Below are 25,617 nucleotides of genomic sequence, written 5' to 3'. Positions count from 1 at the left end.
AGCAGGAACAGTGTCCTTCACCAAGAGCTGGGGGGAGAACCAGCAAGGGCAGAGTGTGACCACTCGATGTTTAGGGGCTCTGCCAATTTCAGGGACATGTTCAACACCCTGCAGCTGTGACCTGCAGCCACCACCCTGCAGTGCCTCGAGCTCAGAACCTCAGACAGGACCTGGCCCTGGCCCAGCTGCTGCTACAAACCCAAAATTACCCAATTTACTCAGGCTGCAAACACAGAGATACTCAACAAGGAATATGAGCTCTGGGGGGACCAGAATTAAGGGATACAACAATGAGATGAGGCAGCCTGGCCTTTGTGAAGGAGAAGATTAGAAAGAAGCAACATTCCAGGTCCCAGCATTCCACGTTCCACAAATGTTTGGCACATTCACCCCCAATATATCATAGAATACTGGAATAGATTGGGTTGGGAGGGACCTTAAAGCCCATCCAGTTCCACCCCCTGCCATGGGCAGGGACACCTTCTGTAGACCAGGGTGCTCCAAGCCCTGTCCAACCTGGCCTTGGACAATTCCAGGGATCCAGGGGCACTCAGAGCTGCTGTGGGCAGTTGTGCCAGGGCCTCATCACCCTCACAGGAACAATTCCTTCACAATATCCAACCTAACCCTGCCCTCTGGCAGTGGAGGCCATTCCCCTTGTCCTGCCACCCCATCCCTTGGAAAGAGTCTCTCTCCATGCTTCTTGTAGCTCCTTCAGGCACTGAAGGCCACAATGAGACCATCCCAGAGCTTCTCCAGGCTGAGCAATCCCAGTTCTCCCAGCCTTTCCTCCCAGCAGAGCTGCTCCATCCCTCTGATCATCCTGGTGCCTCCTCTGGACTCTCTCCAGCACTTGAGTTGTGCTTTGAGAACAGCTTTCTCCTCTGCCAATCCTCCTACTCTTTTCTGTCATTTCCCTGTTTCCCACTGTTTCCAGCCACCCATTTTGAACCTCACTGGCTTCTTCTCCCTGTCTCTCTGTGAGTTTTTTGGGCAATAAATATTCCTGGCTGCTCCTTCTCCTTGCTGGTCTCCCAAACCCCGAAGAGCTGCGTCTGTCAGCTGAGCAGCCTCTCCCAGCCCCCTGCCAGGCCTGACACAGCCTGTTCCCACTGACAGGGAATGTCTGGCAGCTCCCTGGGAGCCACCTGCCTGTGCAAACAGCCCAGCAACCACAGCATTCCCTGCACAATCCAGAGTGCACTGGGGAGGGCCATGGGCTGGGATCACTGTGAGCACAGCAATGAGAATGTGGGACTCTCAGATCCTGGCCTGGTCCAGCTCAGTGGGACAGAGCTGTCCTTCCCACCAGCAGTCCCTTCTGCTGCAGCTCTCAGCCCAGCACCAGGATCATCCCATCCTGGCCAGGATGAAGCTGCTGCTTTGAGATACATCTGGGTGATCCATCTGGATGATTTCTCCCTTTCTCCATGCAGCTTTCCCAGCCAACCTAAGAGACCACCTGGAGACCACTCCTCACCTTGGCAGGGGATGAGGGACTTTTGTGTGCCAGCCTGGGCTTCATGTCCTGGCTGACAGGGAGAAAGCACCAGGGACATCAAGCACAGCAGCTGGATAATCCTTGGAGAGGATGGCTCAGGAAGCCATGGGATCTGCTGTGGAACAAACTCTCTGGGGAGCTTTGACAGGAGCAGCCCCCACTTTCCAGCAGTGCCCTGGGGGCCTGTGGAAAATCCCAGCCCTGCAGCAGCTCCAAGGCTGAATCCAGGGTGTGCTGCTTGGCTCCAGCACCTAATGGCCATGGCAGCAGCAGGATCCATCTGTCCCTCTTCAGAAGGAAATCTAAAGGTGCAGAGGCTTCTTTCCCAAGGAATTGCACCCCAAAGACAGCATCTCGGTTTTCCTGAGATGAGGAATGTGCCCTTGTGTCAGGCTGAAGGAAATGGAATAGCAATATCTGCTACATCACAGGGAGGTAGAGATTTTTTGTTAACTCCTGAAATGCTGTTTGGAGTCAGCCTCGCCCTGGGGCTTTCCTGCCACAACACCCACCCCGAATTACACATGGGATTTGGCACAGGCTGGTGCTATGCCAGCATCTCCCATAGGCTCCCTGGTACAGCTTCATACAGAGGGGACCAAATCCTGCTGCTCTCTGCTGTCATTCCCCCCAGCTCCTCTGGCACAGGTCACTTGTGTTGGGTTTGGCTAATCCAGGGCCTGGATAAACACAGCGGCCCCAGTCCAGCCTCTGCCTCAGAATCCACCCACCACCCCAGTGGAAAAGAGAGCAGTGAATCAACCAACCCCCACGTGTTTGTCAGGTCTTCCCTGTCACTTCCCTCTTGACATTTCCATAATCCTGCTGTGCCTGCAATTAAGAACTTCAACAAAACGCCCGCTGCTCTCCTCCTCCTCCGCAGCACCGAGCAGCAAAGCTGCACAGGCACCGACTCCTGCTGAAACCAAACGAGCAAAATGAGCAGCCCAGGTCAGAGGCTTCTTCACAGCTGCTGAGGGATGTGAGAGATAAAAGGCCAGGGGTGTCAGAATTCCCTCCTCGGGTTGTGCAAGTGCAGCACGCAGCCTGATTGCGTATTTATTTATGGGGAGCTGCTCTGATAGCATCTGTCAGAGCTGCTCTGGCTCAGCCCTCCTCCCTCCCAATCAGCACCAGGAGATGCCTTCAGAGCTTGGCTCAGCCATTGCTGGATCAAGCCAGGGCCCAGCAGAAGGCTCAGCTGCCTGAAGAGCCCTCACACCTTGGCTCCAGGGACACAGAAGGCTCCAGTTTATTGCAGTGCCTGTTCTTTTCCTCTGGGGTCAAACACAGGGATGGGAGGGATGAAGAGCAGTCTCCAGATTTTCACCCCCAGGTAAGGTCTCCCCATGGCTTCTGCATGAAGAGATGTCCTCCAGTCCAGCATATTCCTCATGGAAGGGGTTGTCAGGCATTGGAAGGGGCTGGTAGAGTCCCCATCCCTGGAGGTGTCCAAGGAAGGCCTGGATGTGGCACTCAGTGCTCTGGGCTGGGGACAAGGTGGGGATGGGGCACAGGTTGGACGCGACGGTCTTGGAAGGCTTCTCCAACCTCAGTGGTCCTGGGATCCCACAGTCTGGGTCAGAGGTGCTTGGCACACTTGGGGAGAGTCTCCTTTCTCCCTGGAGCAGCTTGGGAAGGGCTTATGGGGCCAACAGGATGCCCAGCATCAGTGGCACTCAAATGTTCCAACCAGGCACGCATGGTGTAACTGGTCCTGCACGTGAAGCAGATCTCATCCTTCCCCTCCCTAAACCACCTCACTCACCCTTCTGAGTGACCCAAACTCCACTCTAGGAGCCCTGACTCTCCCTCCTCACCTGGTTTCCTGCACCAATTATTATTTCTGCCTGTTTGCCATCCTCTAATTCCTCAAATCCCCCCTGGTTCTGACTGCCCATTGTAATTGTGTCACATGCACATCTCTCCAGCTTAATTCCACGCTGATAAATGTCTTAACTTCAGATAAAGAGTGGGGAGAGCCAGGACCAATAACTGCTCATTATTTCCCCATTATTTTTGCTTTGGTGCTATGCAAATTAGCCGAGGAGCTCTGCACTCCCCTGTTTTGACAATTCAATGGCAGCAGCCATTTCAGCAGTTGCTTTAACAATCCTAATTTGCCAGGTTTATTTCCAAGAAATTCTGCCACCAGCAATTTGTCCATTTGCTCGCACACCCTTTGGCATTCCTTGTGCAAGGCTCTGCCTGCACATCCTGCTGCAGAGGCTCCAGACTTTGCAGGCTTCCATCGTGTGATCCTCATTCTGCAGAACACAAAGGAATCATGATTAAAGAAAAATCCAAAATTACAACTGCAAACTAAAAAGAGCAAGAGAAATCTTTGAATGGGTCCTTTTTGCAGAGGATTAAAGGAGAAAAAGGAGTCCCATGTCTCACTCAATTATTTCTTATCTGTTTTGGGGCTGTAATATGGGTTTGAATAATTTGTCAGAGTGGGATGAGCACATCCATTATTTATGTATTTATCAGTTTTGGAGAGTTACCTGGTGGCCATTTTGCTCCGTGGAGCTGCCAATCAGCTGAGCTCCAGAGCAGCTACAGCAAAGAGTCATGGAATATCCTCAGTGGGAAGGACACACAGGGATTGTGGAGTGTCACTCCTGGCCCTGCACAGACACCCCGACAATCCCACCCTGGGTCTGAGAGCATTGTCCAAACACTCCTGGAGCTCTGGCAGCCCTGGGGCTGTGCCCATTCCCTGGGGAGCCTGGGCAGTGCCCAGCACCCTCTGGGGGAAAAACCTTTCCTTGATCTCCAACCTAAACCCCCCGACACAGCTCCAGCCATTTCTGGGGTCCTGGGATCAAGCCCCTCAAGCTGGGAACAGCAGCTGAGGTACAGCCTCACACAGATGAAGAATTCCAGAGATGAACCATCCTTGGGAGCTGCTGAAAGACTCACAGAGCAAAAAGGTTTTGCTGGAAAAGCCTCAGGGCCAACACTCAGGGTTGAACTCAGCACTCTCCAATGCAGGAACAAAACACAAACAAAAATAATATAAAGCAAAGGAGATTTCACACCTTGGGAAGCCAGAGCCCTCTGGAAGTCCATGTTTATGGCTGCCATAGGGGACTGGAGCGTCTCCCCTATGGAGACAGGCTGGGAGAGCTGGGGCTGCTCAGCCTGGAGAAGGAAAGGTTGTGGGGAGACCTCAGAGCCACTTCCAGTGTCTGCAGGAGCTACAGGGAAGCTGGACAGGGACTTTTCAGCAGGAACTGGAGTGCCAGAAGAAGGGGGATCAAACTGAAAGAGGGGAAATTCAGCTTAGATATTGGGAAGAAACTCCTGGCTGTGCAGATGGGGAGGCCCTGGCACAGGGTGCCCAGAGAAGCTGTGGCTGCCCCTGGATCCCTGGAAGTGTCCAAGGCCAGGCTGGATGGGGATTGGAGCACCCTGGGCTAGTGGAGGGTGTCCCATGGCAGTGGTGGGACTGGATGGGCTTTAAGGTCCCTTCCAACCCAAAGCATTCCTTGATTCTACATTGTCCATCAGGAGCATTTGGTGCTGCTGCCAAGGGAGGCAGGGACAACACCTCAGGATAACAAACAGAAGTTACAGAGCTGTGCTATCAGACTGCTCAGACACAGGCCAGCACCCCCAGTGCACCCCAGACCCCTCCAGCCTGGGGCTAACAGCATCAATGGCTCTGCTCTGGCAGTTCCAGCTGCACTCTGAGCACCAGCCCTCTCCTGCTGCAACCAGGGATGTCAGACAGCTCCCAGTGCACACACACAGCCACAGATTCCCAAACTCAGGAACACAGGAACAGGTTCAGGATCTTGTCCCTTGTCCTTGTTCCCACACCAGGAACAGGTTCAGGATCTTGTCATTCCCCTCAGCAGGAGGGGAAAAAAAATATATCTAAAAAAGGAGTGCTGTCACCCAGGCATTTTGAGCCAAGAGGTCACAAAGCCAATCACTCTGCCCTACCCAGGAGCTGCTGGATGAGGAGTCCAGTAGCCAAACAATACATTTTTTTTCCTTGATTGATTTGCACATTGTGAAAGTTGGGAGTGAGAAGAAGAGAGCAAAGGCAAAGCTATTCTGCCTTGACTACAATATCTGCTTCCACAAAATTGAAAAACTCTTTTTGGAGCACTTCTGAACGTCTCAAAAATCAAGTTAAGGAAAGGTCTGAAATGAAAAGTCAGCTCAACAGAAAAGAAGCAAAAAGAGTTTGCAGAAATGTCAGCAGAAAGTACTTGTCTTTTTCTCCCTGGGGGTTTTTGTTCTAAAACAATCTGGTCAAATCACTCCAGAGTCACGATTAGCATCAGTGTTAGCAAATCTTCATTCTGTGCAAAAACAAATCAAATGCATTAAAATGCCTGCAAGCACAGTTCTTGTGGGAAAAGGAGGGCCCAGCTCTGGACTGGCAGGAAACACGTTTAGATTGGAAATTAGGAAGGAATTCTTTACTCAGAGGGGTCTGAGGCCCTGGCACAGGGTGCCCAGAAAAGCTGTGGCTGCCCCTGGATCCCTGGAAGTGTCCAAAGCCAGGCTGGACAGGGCTTGGAGCAATGTGGGACAGTGGGAGGTGTCCCTGCCCATGGCAGGGGGTGGCACTGGATGGTTTTAAGATCCCTTCCAACCCAAACCACCCCAAGTTTCCTTCAACAGCTCAAATGCAGGTGTTGTGGCTTTGCAAGCAGCCCTCCCTGGGCTGGTGGAGCCGAGCATGGGGAAGGAGAAGCAGGAATGAGGGATTCACAGGATTCTCCCTGCCACTGTTCAGTGCTCCACTGACCCTTGGCACAGCAGGAGCTCTGGGGCAGCACTGCCCTTCATTCCCAATGGGATCTTGGCAAGGGAGCAAATGAATCCCTCATTCCTGAGCACCTGGTTTGCACATTCCAGTGCTGAGTAACCCTGCTGTGAGCACTGCTGCTGGCATCCCAGCAGCCTGTGCTGAGGGGACACTTCTGTCTCTGGTGCTGATACTTGAAGAGAATTCCTGCAGCATTGAGCTCCAAGCACCTTCCAAAATCCATCTGCACCCTGGAGCTCCTCATGTGCACTGCAGCTCTCCCACAAATCATGGAATGGCCTGGGTTGGAGGGGACCTTAAAGATCATTCATTCCCATCCTCTGCCATGGCAGGGACACCTTCCACTAGCCCACGTTGCTCCAAGCCCTGTCCAACCTGGCCTTGGACACTGCCAGGGATCCAGGGGCAGCCACAGCTGCTCTGGGCACCCTGTGCCAGGGCCTCACACCCTCACAGGGAACAATTTCTTCCCAGTATCCCATCTAGCCCTGCTTTCAGTCATTTTGAAGCCATTCCCCTAGTCCTGGCACTCCATCCCTTGTCAATATTCTCTCTCCGTGTCTCCTGTCAGCTCCTTCCGGCCCTGGAAGGCCACACTGAGGTCACCCCACAGCTTCTCCAGGCTGAACAGCCCCAGCTGTGCCAGCCTTTCCTCCCAGCAGAGCTGCTCCATCCCTCTGCTCACCCTGGTGCCTCCTCTGGGCTCTCTCAGCAGCTCCAGGCCCTTCCTGTGCTGGGCCCCAGGGCTGGGGCAGCTCTGCAGGTGGGGTCTCACCTCAGCAGGGCAGAGGGGCACAATCCCAACCCCGTTCCTGCTGCCCACCCTGGGATCAGCCCTGCACAGGGCTGGACTGGAGGTGGCTCTGGGAGTGACAGCACTGAGCAGCTCCAGGGCTGCAGAGAGCAGCGCACGAGGAGTGCACAGAAATGATCAAAAGTGACACTTGCAGGTAAATTCTGGGGTCATCCCACACAGGGCATGGACAGGATGAGCAGCCAGAGCCAGGAGATGTGGGAAGAGATGCCTCTCTCAGCCACAAAGTTCATGGACTGAGCACTCAAACCCCTGCAGCTCCGAGGGCTGCATCCCTGCCTGGAATAACAATAACTCCCAGGAACGACTGCTGCCTTTGGTTCCTGCTATCGTGGAAGAACAGCTCCTGCTATCACAGCCAAGCACAGAGGGAACAGGAGCAGGACAGAAAAAACACAGCCCCAAGAGCACAAAAAAGCCGGAATTTGCTCAGTTCAGGGCTCGGCAAACCCAACCCATCCAATCACTGCACACAAATGTGATTACCAGGGTCTGCCTGGCACTGCAGGAAGGCTTTCCTTCCCCTCCCCTCTCTCCAAGGATTCCACTTAAGGAGGAGGGCAGGGAGGGGGAAGTGAGGAGTGTCCCCAGATCGCGACAATCGGCCCTCGCTGCTTCCAGCTGAGTGTTTTATCAGCGAGCTGGTTGTGTCAGGAACCGCGCGGAGCGCAGGCACCGGGGGAGTTACCCCAGCCTCATCCATCCATCCATCCATCCATCCATCCATCCATCCATCCATCCATCCATCCATCCATCCATCCATCCGTCCATCCGTCCGTCCGTCCCGGCTGCCGCGGGCAAACGAAGGCTGCTGCTGCCACCTGCAGCCCGCAGCTCCGGCCGCGGCTCCGTGCCCGAAGCCGGCTCGGCTCCCACAGCGGGACCGGCTTTGGGCTAACAGAGGGGTCAGCGCTGCCAAGGAGGAGCCCGCCCAGGTTTCCATGGAGGCAGGATCCTGCTGTCCCACGGCTTGTGCCCTCCTGGGGTGCCAAACCATGTGGAGCGCTCCCCTGCTCTGCATGACCCTCCAGGATGATGGGAAGTCCAGCAGAAATCTGGTTTAGAAAGAGGTGGCAGAAATCTTTGAGGAGAACAATGGAGGTAGAGATCACGCGCCTGGATATTGGTTTTATTCTGTTGCCACCCAAAAATAACCCCCAAAGAGCTTTCCCAGAGCAGCTGTGGCTGCCCCTGGATCCCTGGAGGTGTCCAGGGCCAGTTGGATGGGGCTTGAAGCACCCTGGGATCGTGGAAGCTGTCCCTGCCCATGGAATGAGATGAGCTTTAAGATCTCTTCCAACCCAAACCATTCCATGATTCTGTGATCCAATGAAAGCCTCCACGTGCAAATGCAGCAGCTCCAGCAGCAAGGGGGTTTTTTGAGTTTTTTTGTATTTTTTTTTTTTCCAGCAGGGAGCATCAGGATAACCCAGAGGTTTTGTGCAAAGGGGGTGATTGGAATCTGAGATGTGCAATTAATACTGGAGCACAGATTGGGTACCTGGCAGCTCTCCCAAAGCCCGAGGTAACATCAAGCATCTCCTCCTCTATAAAAAGACAGAACTTAATCTCAAAGGACTCTGGATGCTCACATCCTGGGAAGGCACAGTGCCAAGAATACAGTTATTTTCTTTACAAAACCTGGCCTAATCCCATTTTACTCCTAAATTCCCCTCTGAAGGAAATTGAGTCTGGACATAAAGAAACAGTTCTGCCCTGAAAAACCCCACCAAACACCATCCCCACCCTACTGAGAGCCTGCAGAGCAGGCACACACAGCCATAAACCTCTGCTCTCCACATGCCAAAAAACAAAATACCAGGAAAACTGAAACAGGAGAGAAAAAGCTGTAAACTGTCCCTTGGACTCTGCAATGACATAAGGAAATAACCCACATGACCCCAAAACAAGTGGCAAAAAGCAATGGGTGTGGTACCAAAGGCTTTTTGCTAATTAACAGGAAATTTCACCATCTGTAAAATGCCCCCCAGGTTCAGTACATCAATCATTCTCTGCTTTGAGAGGGAAGGAAACGTCGACCAAATAATTCTTTCAGAAATATGAACCTGAAAGCCTCTGCAAGAGTTAATAAGGGGGATGAGAACCCCAGGGTCTACACACAAAATAAAAGGAGTCCTAAAGCACTGGATTCATATTTCAGCCTGACTTTAGTGCTAAATGTCGACCAATTTTGACAGAAATCCATCACCCAAATAAAATTTGAAGGTCTGAAGCATAGAGTTGAAGCATAAAAATATACTGCAAAGGCACAGTTAAAGCCCAGGTCTAAAATTAGTTGTTTGACAAAGGGAGTTTTAACAGTGCTGCAATCCCCCCTTCCTGCACTGATTTTATTCTCTAAGCTCACACAAGACTAAAAACATTTTTTAAGAAGTTATAACTTAAAAGGAAGGATTCTCCTCAGTGTTCTGCTGTATTAGGACAGGTTTCACCATTTAACACAAGTTTGCCAGGAAAAATGGAAGTTCCCAGGTTTGCTGACCACTTCCCCAGGATTTAATAAAATTACAAGTTGTTCAGCCCAGCTCTGCAAATTTGACAAGAAATGCATTTAACAATTTCAGTAAGTTATTTCTTCATACCAAAGCCGGGTGATATTCATCTCTTCTTTTTAAAAAAGGATGTCTTATCCTCTTCCTAATACAGAGGAAAGATGTAAAGATCCCCAAATCTTTGAAGGAAGGTGTCTTCAAACCCTCCACACTACTCGTGCATGAGAATAAATCCATTGGAAAAGAGGAGCTCATGCTTGGAATGTTAACATATTGTAGCATCAATTATGATATTTATCATGCAGGGAATGAGAAGTTAGCAACCAATTCCAGTAAACATTAGTGCCTTTCCCAGCACATACACACACCCCCACGATTAATCACAGGGAAAACTCTCCCCGGATAAATCTGAGCTGCTTCACAGAGGTGGCTTTGTTCTCCCCATCTCCACTGAGTGTTTTACAAGGAATGACCCCCCCCCACCCCATCCCAGATCCTCAGAGAAACCACTGGGAAGACTTTTCCTTGCTCCCTGTGGGGAGCTGCTTGTTCTGAGGAGGAGCAGCAATGCTGGGGGCTGCAGGGGCTGCCTGTGGCACCAGTGGCACCAACAGCCCATGGAGGGGTTTGAAGGCACCTGGGAGAGGTGGCTGAGGAGCAGCCGTGCCTGCAGGGTCCTCTCTGGTCCCAAGGGGCCAGGACAATTCTCCAGCCACTGCAGAAGGAGATGTCCAAGTGTTTGACATGACCTGGAACAGGCAGACCCAGCATCAGCCACACAAGTGGAGCACCAATGCACAAAATCAAAGTTTTCCTCTAAAAGCACAACCCAAAGGACACAAAACAAGATAAGTGACCTGGAACTCTGAGCCCCAGCCCTTAGCAAGGCCATTGCCCACCAGCAGCACCAGTCTGGGGCTGGTTTTACCCCTGGAGCTGGAGAGGGACATGCAGAGGTGGGACCTCAATGAGCATTAGAAGATCCCCCAGGAGAACACCTGGAGCATCCCCACAACCCCCAGGCACCCAGCACAAAGTCCCAGACCAGGGACCTTCCACATCACCTCCCCACACCCCCCCAGAGCAGGGACTCCCCACACCTTGTCCCCTTGAATCCCAATTCAGGGACTCCCCCTGAACCTCCAGACCAGGGACTGCAACACCACCTCCCCATAAACCCCAGTCCAGGGAACCCCAACGCCCCTAGACCAGGGAACATCCCCAGACTCACAGAGCAAGGACCCCCACACCACCTCCCCCTAAACCCCAATTCAGGGGCCCCCCTAAACCTCCACACCAGGGACCCCAGCATGGTCTCACCCCAAACCCTCAGCCCAGTGACCCCAACACCACCTCCCCCCAAACCCCCAAGCCAGGGAAACCCCCAAGGCTCCAGACTAGGGTGCCCCTCCACAGCCCCAGCTCAGGGACCTCCCAAACCATCCACAGCATCACCTTTCAAACCTCCCACCCAGGGATCCTCCCCAAAGCCCAAACCAGGGACCCCCAAAACCACCTGGGCCAGGGACCCCAACACCTCACTCAGAGCCCTTGCCAGGAGCACCTCAGCAAACAGGCTCCTCCCAGGCTAACAGGGAGGTTAAATAAATAATAGGTTCAGCATAAAATTAGGGGATGTGGGTCAAGGGGGAGATGCTTAAGGAAAACGGGAAGCAGAAGGCTTCGCTCCAAAGGGAGATCCAGGGGAGACAGGAAAAGACAGAGCACAACCAAAAGGGGGCAGAGGGAGTCAGCGCTGTGCCTGCAGCCTGTGGATCACAGAATCCTTAAGGAATCACAGAATCCTTATGGAATCACAGAATCCTCGAGGCTGGAAAAACCCCAACCTCACCAAGTGCCCCCGTTGCCATCAGGAGCTGAGCAGAGCCATAATCCTGCCCCGTGGGAAGCAGGAGCTGAGCCCTCCTGCTGCTCTCCCAACCATATTCTCCACAAAAGAGGAATTTCCAGGAGGGTTTTCCCCCCTCCATTCCCACATCCTCCGTGTTGTTATTGTTTGGGTTCAGAGTTGCCATGAGAACGTGCAGCCAATGTTAATTTAATGGAATTATTGTGTGTGGAAAAGGACCATGGCCAGAGCCTGGCTCCCTGGTTCATTCCCCCACAAGCAGGCCCTGAGCAGATATTCCATGGAATGCTGACCAGTCAGGGCTTCCAGGCTTAGCTCACCCCTGCACAGCTCTTCCCAGAATTAATAAACCAGGATATTCCTTTCAAAACCGCTTTTCTGATGGAAAAAAAGCCCTGAAGGAGGGCCTGAAATGCAGAGCTGCCTCATCACTCCCACACTGAATGGATCCTTAGCACTGGGAAGCTCAGCTCAGGAGTTTCTGGGCAGATTTAGAGTTTTCCTTTGTTTCTTCCCTCAGTCTCTGTGGAACCCATTGCAGCTGTTCCCTCCTCAGCAATCACAGAGCAAGGTGTGGGAATCAGACCCACACAAGCCTTCCATGACTCAGTTTCCACGTCAGCTTTTTCCTTATTTACCTCAGAGCTCAGGGTGCTTTCAGCCTGGGGGACCAAAGCAAGAGTCCAAGGGAAAAGATGGATTTTCCTATCCAAGTTTGGGTGACAGATGTGAGCTCTGTGGTGACAGAGAAGTGCACAGGGCCAGGAGAGAGGACACAGATCTGTGGCTGCCACTCCTGTCTGGGGTCCCTGTGAGATCCTCCAGAGGGATACCCTGGTTTTCCTGCCACCTCAGAGGCAAAACTTGCCATTTTCCCCACTTCCCAGGGAAGGGAAGCCAATGCAACAAGGCTGAGGGAGAAAAGACACCAGATGGAGTAGCCCAGGGTCTCTGAGGCTTAAACCAGAGCGTGTTAGTTGTAGATAAGGCCCTTCAAAGCCGTTGTTTTATTCCTTTAAACCACGCTGGCTGCAGCCAGAGCTGTGAATTCACGGAGCAAAGCTCTTTCCCAAGGCCAATATTGCCTGTCCGGATGATCCTGTAATTCCACTGAGGTCCAACTTTTCATTTGGCCTCCCCAACAGACCTGACCTTGCAGGAATATTTTCTTGGCGTGGACCACAGAGAAACTGTGAGGAGAAAGTATTAAATGTTTTCAAAGGAGACAAGAGCAGAAGGGTTTTTTTTGTTTCTCCCTGTCTACTCAGTGATAAAGAGACAAAAAAAAAAAAAAGCCAGAATTTCATAAAACTCTGTTTGTTAATGATCAGGAAATGCAAAGCCTGACTAGAGAATTATGCTGCTCTTTTGAAGGAGCTTCTGGTGGCTTCTGCAAAAGAAAACAGAGCCAACTAATGCCAATAATAGGCTAAATAATTAAAAGAGATGCTTTCTCTCTTGAGAGTGGAAGCCAACAAGGGGATTAATGAAGGAAGAGGGATAAAGTGAGGAAAAACTCTTGTATTTTCAGTAAAAGTGATGAGTCTATTACAAGTATATTAAAAAAAATGAGACGCCATTGATGGGCCCTGGACTTTCGTCCTAAATTGGGATGTCTCAGTAAACCACACCAAAAATCTACCCTCACTCTGAATAATCTGTGCAGTGCTCACCAGACCTGGGAAAAGCCCATCTAAAGGAGCTTCAAGGGGCTTGTGGAACCCCCAGTGGGTGGAGAGAAAAAAAACCAAGATTCTGCTGGCTTACTGAGATTCCTTCAGGTGCTGCATATCCAGGGAATTTTAGCTCAAATAACTTTGGGTTAGAACCACTCACTGTGCCCTGCAGGGTGGTTTGGGTTGGACAACAGGAAGAATTTCTTCCTGGAAAGGGTGGTCAGGCATTGGCAGTGGCTGCCCAGGGAGGTTTGGAGTCCCCATCCCTGGAGATGTCCAGGGAAGGCCTGGATGTGGCACTCATTGCCATGGGCTGGGTGACACGGTGGGGATCAGTCACAGGTTGGACTGGATGGTTTTGGGGGGCTTTTCCAACCAAAATGATTCTATAATTCCATTATTCTTTTTTGGGGGGGAGTCTTTTTCGAGCACCTACAAGGTGGCTCTGGCTGGGGGAATCTTGGATCCCACTTCTCTTTGTGTGGCTCAAAGTCAGTTCTTTGGTTTCCCTCCGTCCTCCCAAAGCTTCCAGCTTTGAGAAAGGCACGATCGACCTCCTGGTGCCTCCCCAGCCACCAATCACATCCCATCTCAGAGCTGTGGCTGTGGACTGCAATCCCAGCTGTACCAAAGCCCAGGAGCAGCCCCTCCTGCTTGATTTCCAGAGCCAGTTTACATCCCTTGCCCGTGGGTAGGAAGTGTGGTTAAAATGTCTCCAAACTTGGAATTATTCTATCCCTGCAGGTAGAGATTTCCAACCCGAGGTCACCCAAAGCAGGATTTCAAAGGCAAATCCCCATTTCTCTTCAGCAAGAAAAATATCCTGACAATATTTGGCTTTGACCTTCTTGAAGTGTTTTAATAAGACTGAAACAATCCATATTAACGGAGATTGAAATGTTTCATTTCCACACTGCTGCTCCAATTGCTGCCTGATACGAGAGGAATAGAGCACAGCAATTTTACAAATGGTTTCAATAATGTCCCACTAAAGTCTGGCAAAAATCAATTTCTGAGCTGAGGGCTCTTTTCCTAGGGAAAATCTCCCTGGGGCTGTAATGCCAGGGTATGTGGAGAGGGTGAGCTCTGAGGACACCCTGCAAACCCCAGTGCTCCAGCAGCTCTCTGTGCTTGGAAGTTGTGACAAAGGGAATGAGACCTTGAGTTGCTTTTGCAACTCCTGATGCTACTGCAGAAGTAGCAACAACGACATTAACAACAGGTTTTTGTCCCTCTTAATTCAAACCAGGAATCCATGTCCTTGCAGAACAGATTCCCAGGCACCTGCCCACCTTTGGACATTGCAGGCATACAAGGTGTGCAGTTCCCTTTATGGAGCCAGGAAGAGCAAAAGATGTTTTGGACACCCAAATCTGCTTGCAAATCCTCCTGGGAATCAGACAGGAGCCTCAGGTCAGGATCCTTTTCACTTAAATTCTGCACTTCCATGGAGCTGCTGGAGAGAGTCCAGAGGAGGCACCAGGGTGAGCAGAGGGATGGAGCAGCTCTGCTGGGAGGAAAGGCTGGCACAGCTGGGATTGCTCAGCCTGGAGGAGAAAAGCTTTGGGGTGACCAAATCATGGCCTTCCAGGAACTGAAAGAGCCAAGAAGAAATAGGGAGAGAGAATATTGACAAGGGATGGAGTGCCAGGATGAAAGGGAATGGCTTCCCACTGCCAGAGGGCAGGGTTAGATGGGATATTGGGAAGGAATTGCTCCCTGTGAGGGTGGTGAGACCCTGGCACAGGGTGCCCAGAGCAGCTGTGGCTGCCCCTGGATCCCTGGCAGTGCCCAAGGCCAGGCTGGACAGGGCTGGGAGCCCCCTGGGACAGTGGGAGGTGTCCCTGCCAACCTGAGCACCCCCTCAGCTCGGGAGGACAGGGAAGGGTTTCAGATCGCTGCCTGCCAGGTGTATCCTTTCCTTCTTTAAATTTCTCTCTGACTTCCTCTCCTCTTTCTCTGCAAAAATCTTCCTGCCACCTCCTGGAAGAAGCTGCAACTGCTGCAGTGCCTCTGCAGAAGGGGAATAAATTCTCTGGATGTGCTGGAAAGCTCTCCAGGTTCGGGAGGAGGTGGGAGCTCCTGGGTGGATTTCCAGCCTCTCCTTTGTGTCTTTTCCCCCTGCCGTTCTTTTCTCTCTCCAGGAGTGCCTGCCTTGCTTTTTTCTTGGCGTTATCTGTGCTAAATGCCGGTGCTTCCCCTCAGTCACTGCTTTCTTTTCAAGGAGAAGACAATAAGGGAATTCAGCTAAAGCGCAGGAAATTAGGGAGAGTAATTAAGATGCACACCTTTGTGGCGTGGCTTTGTGTTCCTGTCCAGCCAACGAGGCAAATTTGGGTGTCATTATTTGTGTTACAAAGGGAATGCCAAACAACCTGACAGAGGTCCCCATCAGGGGTTATCCAAACACAGTACATTACCTCTGTCCCTAAAAAGGCAGAAGTAAGAATAAAATTAAATGGTCGATTTACTCAGGTGATGGGAAATTTTGAAGCTAAAAAGCAACAAACTGTTTCTGACAATCAGATAAATATTGGAATGCATTTAGACAATGCCCTCAGGCACAGGGTGGGAATTTGGGACATCCTGTGCAGGGCCAGGGGTTGGACTGGGTGATCCTTGTGGGTCCTTTCCAGTTCAGGATATTCCACTTAAATCATATTCTGTGATACAATTTCAGCAAGTTGATGCCTGTCATTTGGGATATCTGCATTTAACAGCAGTGTTGTTTCAGCTGGATTTTTACCTGGGATAATCCCCTCAGCCTCGGACACTCACTTTATCCATGAGCATCCTTTTCTCTCACTGACTCCCATATCCATCCAGTCAGTTTTATTTTCCAGCAAAATCCTAGGGCATGTTGCTAAACACAGCAGTGGCTCATAGGAAGTGCTGAGGTCAGGGAGTTGTGCTGGATAACAACACAATTCATTGGGATTTCATTAGGATTATTATGCCAAAGCTCTGTAGAATCTCACTCACATTTATCCCAAGTTGATCCTGTGTGGAGAGAAGGATCAACAAATCTTCCAGAAAATCTGAGGGGTCTGGTCTTGGAGAGGTTCAGTATTGAGTGTATAGGGACTGATTTAAACACCAAAATCAGCTGTGTTTTCACATCTGGAGAGCTGCACAGGATATATTCCTTAAACAGGGGGTCTGGGATGTTTCCTGCTCCTCTGCAGCTTCCAAAATACCCCAAAAATGATGTTGGTGGGTAACAAAAGTCTCCACATTCTTTTGTAGTCAGAGGAGTTATAAATATCGTGGATTTCAAGGTTGGCATCTCTCTATTAAATCCTTTGGCCAGGTAGAGTTTCCCTGTCTTTAAGCAGCTCCTTTGAAGACTGTAGGATTTTTCCTACCTTGATAATTTATTTGTTTTTTCATCTTCCCAGTCCCTGCCAGACAGCTTGGATTGCTCCAGAAGAGTACTGGCCCTCTAGAAAAGGAAAGAGGAATGAATGAAACCTCAATTTTTCTGGATCTAATAATGTATTATTGGTTTTAATTCATCTGTACTTTGCTCCAGCACCAATTCCCCAGCATTTCCCTGTTTCTCACCTCCCTGGAGATTTTATGCCCAATGTAAAGCTAGAGAAGAGACATTTATATTTTCTTTCTGGGGTTATAGGGCCTGAATTGTGTCCCCTTCACATGTGGGTGAACTCAGACTTTCAGGGTGATTGTGGGGGGACAAACAGGCCCAGCATGGTCACAACACCTCAAGTGCACTGGAATCCAAGCTGGAAGGCAAAACCATCCAGCTTTTCTGTGTGGCATCATTTGGAATTGTTTTTATATCCAGTCTGGGATGGCTTGTACAGCAGATGGTGCCTCAGTGCCCTTTTTGGGAGGGAAGTGGCTCTGAGGGTGGCACAGGGGCTGTGCTGCAGCTCCAGCTCACCTGGGTGCCATTCCTGCATGTTCTGGACAAGGCCCTGGGGATCACTGCAGCTCCAGCTCACCTGGATGCCATTCCTGCATGTTCTGGATACATCCCTGGGGATCACTGCAGCTCCAGCTCACCTGGATGCCATTCCTGCATGTTCTGGGCAAATCCCTGGGGATCACTGCAGCTCCAGCTCACCTGGGTGCCATTCCTGCATGCTCTGGACAAAGCCCTGGGGATCACTGCAGCTCTGGTGGCTGCAAACACCAGGGGACACTGTGAGACTGAGCAGTGGCCGGGCTGGACGTGGCCACAGCCTCTGCCACCCCCAGCCCTGCAGGGACACGGGCACAGCCCTGCCCTGGGCTCCTCCAGGGCCGGGTGACACCGGATCAGTGTCCCCTGCAAGGAGGGGGTGTGGGGGCCAGCAGGGGCCCCACGATGGATGGGCACATTCCCTACACCCTTCAGAGTGGGATGAGGACACGGGGTGACACCCAGGACAGCCCTCACCTGCCTCTGAGTGCTCTCCTGCAGCATTCCAGCTGGGAAGTGCAGCTTGGGCTACCCAGGTGGGAGGGCACAGGGCAGCAGGTGTGGTGGGGACAGGGCAGGTGGCACTTGGCAAGTGCTGTGGGTGAAGCCAGAGGTGCTGCTGGACCACTGGGAGCAGGGGAGGGGAATGGAGGGGTCAGCTGGGCTCCCAGTTTGTGCCAAAGGCATCCTTGCATCATTTCTGAGCACAGCCACGTGTTTTGTCCCCAGATGCCTTGGAAGGACCAAGTGCAGGCTAAAAGGGGCTGCAAAGTTTGGCTGCTGGGAGCAGAGTTGGTGCTTTCCCTGTCACACCTGTCTGATGGCTCCTTGTCCCAGTGCCCTGCTGTGGCAGCACACGGAAGGACCTCTCTGGGAAGGGTGCAAGCATAACTCCCATTTCTCCTCTTTACATGGCCTTTAAATTCCTGTCTTTATTTACACAACTTGGGGGTGTTCAGCCTGGAGAAACAAAGGTTCTGAGGAGACCTTAAAACCCCTTCCTGTGCCTAAAGGGGCTCCAAGAGAGCTGGAGAGGGACTTTGGACAAGAGATTGAGTGACAAAACAAGGGGGAATGGCTTTAAGCTGACAGAGGGCAGGGGTATATGGAATTTTGGGAAGAAATTCCTCCCTGTGAGGGTGGTGAGGCCCTGGCACAGGTTGCTCAGAGCAGCTGAGGCTGCCCCATCCCTGGGAGCATTCAAGGCCAGGCTGTTTGAGGCTTGGAGGAACCTGGGACAGTGGAAGGTGTCCCTGCCCCTGGCAGGGGTGGGACTGGATGGGCTTTAAGGTCCCTTCCACCCCAAGCCATTCTGGGATTCTGGAATTTGCCTCAGGGGAACCCTGCTCAGAGCTGTTCTATGCCATGGGGTGGCTCTCCTGGCAGGATGGGACCCAGCTGTCACTGCCCACCCAAGCCAGCCCAGAGGGAGCAGGACAGCACCCACCAGTGGATTCTGTGAATATTTGGAAAACAGCACAGGAATGTGGGGAGAGGGCAATGGAACCAAAGCCAGCAGGGCTCAGCTCCCTGGAAGAAGAGCTTGTTTAATGGCTCTGCTGAACCAGGGCCCAGGAGCAGCTCCATGTCCATCAGGTGATGGAATGACACTGGGTCAGCTGAGCTGGTGATGCCAGGGGGTGAAGGCATCTCCAAAGGCTTGGGGAGCCAATGGCTTGCAAGGATGCCAGAGGAGGAGCTGGCAAAGCAAAGCCTCCAGCGGGCTGGGCTTGCCAAAAGCCTCCTCCCACACAGTAAATTCACCCCCAATTAAAAATGTATCTGTTTGCTTTCCTGAGATTGATCACACATTTAATCAGGCACTGCTCAGATATAGAGTAGCACTGAAAGGCAGAGATAATAAAGAAATCATTCTTTTAAAGGAGTAGCTGCATTGCAGATCAATTTCTTCAAAACCTTCATGTGCACAGAAATCCTCTGGGATGAATATTTCATAAGGGGAATAACACTGTTAAATTAATAAAACCCCTGCATGCCTAGTTATGAACTACAAAGATTGCTGAAGTTGTTCTAAAAAAATCCTCCTGTTCATACTTTGTACATCAATTTATGACAGAGTCATAGCTGGACCCCGAGGGAAATGGAGGAGAGAAAGGGACCCTTTTGATGTGAGGAATTTTCAGCAAGTGGGAAGAGTTGCATGGACCCAACTGCCCAGCGAGGGCAGGCAGCCCTGCTGGGAAGGGGAAACTGGATTCTCCAGTGGGAGCATGGGCATGCTGGAATTAATTATGCTGAATATCCTTCCTGCCTCTCTCTGGCTGTGTGTGAGTGACCTGAGGAGCTGGAGTGGCCTGAGGTGAGGGATAGGTGGGATCCCAGGTATCCATCTCCAGATATTCCTGGGTATCACTGCCAGTCCCTCATCTGGTGGGGGTGGGAGAGTCTTCATCCAGCTGAGGCCTCTTGGTCTGTTCAGCTGGAGAAGAGGAGCCTGAGGGCAGAGCTCATCCTGATCCAAAGCTTCCTCTTGAGGGGCAGCTCCAATCTCTGCTCTGTGAGCAGGGACAGGACCTGGGGAGCTGCTGGAGATGTGTTAGGGGAGTTTTGGTTGAAGATCAGGAAAAGACTCTTCCCTCAGAGGATGCTGGAACAGCCTCTCCAGAAAATGGGCATGGCCCCAGGGCTGCCAGAGCTGCAGAAGAGTTTGTACAATGCTCTCAGGGATGCCCAGGGTGGGATTGTTGAGGTGTCTGTGCAGGGCCAGGAGCTGGACTTCGATCCTTGTGTGTCCATTCTAGCTCAGGTTATTCCATGATTCTGTGTTTCCTTGATTCTGTGATTCCATGATTTCTGTGATTCCTTGGGACCAGAATTGTGGTGTTCATCTAGATCAGGGGAACCTGAATCAGCACAACAGGGGTCTCCATCCTCCTCCCTGGCCATGCCTCCCCAGAAATCCCATCCTGGTTGTCACTGCTCCCTCCATTCCCATGCTAAGACCCTACCTTAGACTTCCCAGGGGAAAATAAACTTCCACTGGAAAATTACCAGCTTCTCTTCCCGTCCCTTCTATCACTGCAAACCTCGTTCCCCTCGCGCTTCTGCTCCGCAGCGAGCTCCGCGCTGTCTCGGTGGCAGCTTAGCAGAGCCTTCTCCTGCAGGCTGCTCCCAAACTTGAGAGGAACTCATCAGCTTTTAGCAGGCAAAGACAGAGAAAGCTCAAACCCACCATATTGATCTTCCTTTCCCTTTGAAATTTTCCCGAAGTAGCGCCAAATAAAAATAGAACAAAAATATGTATCCCCGCTTCCCTACTTGTAGCTGATTTGTCTACTTGGCATTATTTTCTTCAGCAGGGAAGAGGGTGAGGCTCACAAAGGGGACAGAGGCACGGGATAAATAAGTAAGAATGTAAAATTGGGTGTTTTGAATTTTTTTTTTTAATGTTAACCAGATAATGTATTCATAATCTTCCCTGCTTACGACTAAAAAATGAGTGCTCGCCTTTTGAAGCCCTCATCTGGCAGGGAGAGATAACAGATTTCTAAGAGCATTTTTTATGCTCCTTTGATGACTGCGAGGGGAAAAAAAAAATATTCAGAGAGCCGAAATGACATTTTTCTATAAATTTCACACAGCTCTGCAGGCATGTAGGCATGGAGGCATTCATTAAGATTAGTTGGAATTACTTAAGCACCGTGAATTTTCTCCATCAAGTTGGTAACTGGAACACTGCGGATTAGTTATTGATCAGCTGCCATTAATACTTGGGGCTCTTTCCATGCCTGTTGTTGGGCTTTTTGTTGCTCCTTCCCCCCTCTCTTGTGCGAGGCGAAGCTGTGAAATTCTCAAATTAAACAGACGCTCTTCAGTCTCTCCTTTGTTTTGGGGAACAAAAAAAAAAACCCGAACAGAAAATAGAACTCCTTTGTTCCTGCAAATCTTTATCTGCTCTGCTTCACTGCTTTCCTCCCCCCTCTGCTCCCTACAGCTGCCCAAACTTGGGGTGGCTCTCAGGCCTGCTGCTGCAGTCCTTCCAGAGAATCATGGGGTGGTTTGGGTGGGAAGGGGCTGTGAAGACCCCCTAATTGCACCCCTTTCCATGGGCAGGGACATCTTCCACTAGGCCAGGTTTCTCCAAGTCCTGTCCAACCTGGCCTTGGACACTTCCAGGGCTGGGGAGGGCAGTGCCTTTCCAGCAGGGCCTCACAGTGGGATTTCAGCCCTGCAGATGGATTTGGAGAGGCCACAAGTTGGAATTCTGGCTGTGTACAGCTCTGACCTTTGTGAGAGGCCCTGGAGGTAGCAGGGATGCACTCCCAGCATCTTTTTCCCACACAGGGCTATGTGCCAGGCTACCAAGTCATTTCCCAGAGCTGTGAAGATCCCTGCTGACCCCAGCCCACCCACAGCCAGGGCCTGGACTGGGCACCAGCAGCTCCCAATCTCATTGCTGGTTATGGGATTTGGCTGAGGCTGAAAACTGAATTTGAACTGCGTGGGACCTTCAAAGATCACCCTCTCCATCTCTCCAGGCCACCTACTTTTCTCCTGATCTTTGATTGCTATTGGAAAGCTCCTGGGGTTTAGTGATGCCCATTCCTAGTGAGGAGCACTGTGATGGAGTTGGGTTTTTCCCAGACAAACTTCAGCCCTGCCAAGCTGGAGACACAGAAGGGTTTTGTACATTTAAGCAACAGAGCTGTCCCAGAACTCCAGTGGGATTTCCTCTTCTGATCCAGGTGCCTGACCAAGGCCTTCAGCTCTGTGGGGTGTGATCCTCCCCACACACTGCTCTGCTAAGGCACAGCCCTTTCTCACAGGAGCCAGGTCCCACAAGGTTTTCCTGAGCCTCTTTGGGCACCTGGACACCAAACCCTGACTTTCCCTGGAGCCTTCAGAGCCTGCAGGACCTGCACACTGAGGGTGAGGAGGCGCCACCGCGGCAAGAAGGAGGAGGCAGCAGCAAACTTGAAACGCTCACTGCAGAATAAACCCCAAAGGAATTGTGCTTGGCTGGACCCATTCTCCAACCAGCAAAGCTCCAGTCCCACAGCAACTCTGCAGGGAGGTGATTCTGGCTGTTCTGTGTCCAAACCACCAGCTCCTGTCACCTTCACTTCTTCCTTTTCCTTTGCCAGAAATCCCCTGCCCCAAATCCAAAGAGCCCTGTGGAGGATTTGCCACATTTCTCATTGAAACAGCTGCTCCTCAGCAGGTTCTGAAATAAATGACCAAGGATGACTTTGCAAATGAGCCTCCAAAGGAGCTCCAGGCAGCTGCTGCTGCAGGAGGAAAAGAAGGCTTTCCTTTCCCTTTCTCTTCCTCTTCCCCTTCCCCTTCCCCTTCCCACAGCTCCTGAAATGGTTTCTGTTCTTCCACAAGGATCTGCCACCAGCAGGACTGGAGTGGGACCTTCAGGGTGTCCCCTCAGGCTGAGGGAAGCTCAGGGATGGGGTGGGACACAATCTCCATTATCCAAACAGGGACTAAACCAGCTCAATTCACACTGCAGTTTCAAACCTGCAGTTTAAAGAGGGGGGTGTGACAAACAGGAGAGCCCTGTGTCAGTGACAGGGACAGTGGGAGTCTCTTGCAGCTCTGAGGTGATGGCTCCATTCTCATCAGGGTGATTTGCCTCCTCCTCATGGGGAAGGCAAGAGTGTCACCTTCCCCAGGCCCAGGCCTTGTGGGGTGGGAAGGAAGATGTGCCAGTTCAAGCACTACACCTGGAAGAGCCAGATTTGGGCCCAGAATTTTTACTCTTTGGCCTTTCTAGGCACCAACTTCCAGCTTTACAATGGAATTTATGGAGCATCCCTGGCATGTTAAGACCACTGAAAGTGAAATTTGTCATTCCTCTGTCCCTTGCTGCTCTGTAATGCTCAGGGAAGCTCCAGGGCTGCCTCAGGACCTTCTCTTTAGCCATTCCTGTGGTGCCTAAATTCCCTTCCATGAGGTACAGTCAGGAGCAGAGGGTTTATGGGGACACTGTCAGCTTTTCAGCAGGATCCTGGAGCTCACAGAGAGCCACAACAACTCCAGAGGCCCTGACTCTTTGTCAGCTCTATTGAACCCATGGTCAGACTGAAAGAGGAGGAATTTAGGTGGGATATTGGGGAGGAATTCCTCCCTGTGAGGGTGGTGAGGCCCTGGCACAGGGCACCCAGACAGCTGTGGCTGCCCCTGGATCCCTGGGAGTGTCCAAGGCCAGGCTGGAGGGAGCATGGAGCAGCCTGGGATAGTGGAAGGTGTAGTGGTGGAAGATGGAATGAGAGGATCTTTAAGTTCCCTTCCAACCCAAATCATTCCATGAGTCTGTGGTCCTAATTGTGAGCTGGCTGGGATGGTGAAGGTGCTGGGATGGGACTCCAGAGGCTCCATCAGGAAGGAAACGTGTCTGACCTGGAAGCTGTCCCTTGTTTAGGCTGTCTGGCAGCACAGCAGTTCCTGAGGCTGGGAGGAGAGCTCTGAATTATCTCTCCTCAGGGATGTATAAAGTCCTGAGGAATGTCCTGCCTGGAATGTCTGCTCCTTTCCCTCACAATGGCCATTTCATGGGGTATTTGTCCCAAGGGGTGCCTGGACATGGCTGGACTCACTTTATGCCCCCCTCTCTGGCTCTGGTTCTCCAGGGACATTCCACCTGGTGTATATTCCCAAGTCCTCCTGGGATCTGCACAAAAGCCAGGGAATATAATTTATTTCCTGCTGGGTTGTCACATTCCCTGCTTCCCATCTGCTGTGTGTCCCAGGGAATCCCAAAGCCCTCTCTGGTTTTGCTGAGCTGCAGCAGGAGCCCAGGGCGCAGGCTTTGCTCCAACCTGAGGGGATGCAGGCCCAGAGCAAGCTGGATTTGCATTCCTGACTGGGTCAGCTGTTAAACAAAGAAATGTTATTTCTGAGATGCTGAGCAATAAAAAACATGGAAATGAAACAGCGAGGTAATTCCTAAGGGAACCATGTCACAGGGAGAAAATCCTGGAGCATTACTTTTTGCACATTCCAAATCCATCCCTCTCTCTCCTCTCCCTTTCCTTCCTTTTTATTTTTTTTGGCAAGAAAACAGCTCATCAAGTGAAATCGAAGTCTAAAAATCTCTGTAAAAATCCTTTATGCTGGGGAAAAGAATATTTCAATGAAAAACAAGTCTGCCAGAATTACATTCAATACTTCTAACAAAGTTAAAGGAGATATCACTGGGAAACAGTGTCCCTTGATGGAACATGGTTAGGAGAGCTGGGAAGGATGGGAATCCTCATGGGGAGAGGGAGGCAGAGGAGGACTGGAAACATCCTGGTCTGTGAGGAGAAAAGAGAAATATCAAAGGTTTTCCAAAGCCTCCCTGTGTGTGGAATACTGAGGGTGGCTGAGGGCTGTGGAAGGAGGGGATAGGGATGAGTTTCCCATCCCACCCATGAGCTGTGGAGCTGTGAAACAGGACACAGGCACATTTTTCCAGGTCCACAGGGAGCCAAGCCACCAACCCACTCCCCACACCAAGTCTCTGGCTCCTGAAGCTTTGGTCTGGACTAAGGAAAAATCTCCATGAAGCTGCACCCTGAGTGTCTGGGGCCGCTTCCCACACTCCTGCTCAGAGCAGGAAGCAAAACAAAGCAGATTGAGCCTGGCAAAGGTTCTGAACCTGCCTGGAGGAGTCCACAGGAGCCCTCCTGGTCACCCTCAGCATCTCTGGATACTCCCTGAAGCAACAAGAAGCAGCTCAGGCTCGCAGCCAAAACTCACCTCAGGTTAAGTGCAGGGTTTGTTGTTCTGGGGGAGCAGGGAAATTGTCAGCACCACAGACACCTTCATTAAAACCAAACCCTGAATTATTCAGCTCGAAGCAGCCAGAGCTGCAGCACAGGTGGGAGGGATTTCTCCTCCCTCCTGCCCAGCCAAGCCCCTGCAGCCCTTGGCTCATGGAGCCACCACGGCAGAGCCCAGGAGCTCCCTGGTTTTGAGCAGGACAGCACATGGCTGTGGCCCTGGCAGAGCTGTATTCCAAGGGAATACAGGGAAAAACACAAATCAAAAGCATGGGCAGTGTTTTCCCAGCCTGTGTGGCTTCATCTCCCAGTTTTCCTCAGGAAAAATGATTTCTGGAGGAGCAGGAACAGTTTTTCACACTTGGAAAGTCAATCTTTGTGAGAGCTGCCAGTTTTTAGTGGGAATGAATGGCCACGTGGTTCTGACCATCAGCACATGAGCTCCCACCCAGGGAGAGTTTTCCAGGTGTTTTTGGCCACATGAAGTTCCTCTCCAAGGGTGGAATAGTTGAACAACAGTTTGACAAAAACCTCTCACATCTCACAAAAAGCCACCCCACAGAATCACAAGATCATGGAATTGTTTGTTTTGGAAAAGCCCTCTGAATTCATTGAGCCCAACCATTTCCTCAGCCAAGGCCAAGGCCAACACTGATCCATGTCCCCAGGTGCCACATCCACAGGATTTTGAAATCCCTCCAGGGATGGGGACTCCACCAGTGCCCTGAGCAGCTGTGCCAAGGCCTGAGCACCCTTTCCATGGAGAAATTCCTCCTGATGTCCAGCTTGA

This window comes from Agelaius phoeniceus, chromosome 10 (assembly GCF_051311805.1).
Source record: "Agelaius phoeniceus isolate bAgePho1 chromosome 10, bAgePho1.hap1, whole genome shotgun sequence".
In the NCBI taxonomy this organism is placed as follows: Eukaryota; Metazoa; Chordata; class Aves; order Passeriformes; family Icteridae; genus Agelaius; species Agelaius phoeniceus.
Note: the sequence above shows the minus strand (reverse complement) of the source record.